Raw genomic sequence first — 217 nt, forward strand, 5'->3', positions numbered from 1 at the left:
TGCACTCTGTTTTCTTGCGCGATAAGTTTTACGGGAATGTTTTAATGTGGGCATTTGCCCAATCATTGGTATACGGCTACTACTATAAATAGGAGTCTCATACACTCACTTCAATGTTGATTCAAACCCTAGCTAAACACAAACCCTAGCTCAACACACCCATTTTTTTTTATCTTCTCCAAGTGTAATACTTCTTTGTAAGATTTCTTGAGAACTC

Source organism: Amaranthus tricolor, chromosome 15 (assembly GCF_026212465.1).
Source record: "Amaranthus tricolor cultivar Red isolate AtriRed21 chromosome 15, ASM2621246v1, whole genome shotgun sequence".
NCBI lineage: Eukaryota > Viridiplantae > Streptophyta > Magnoliopsida > Caryophyllales > Amaranthaceae > Amaranthus > Amaranthus tricolor.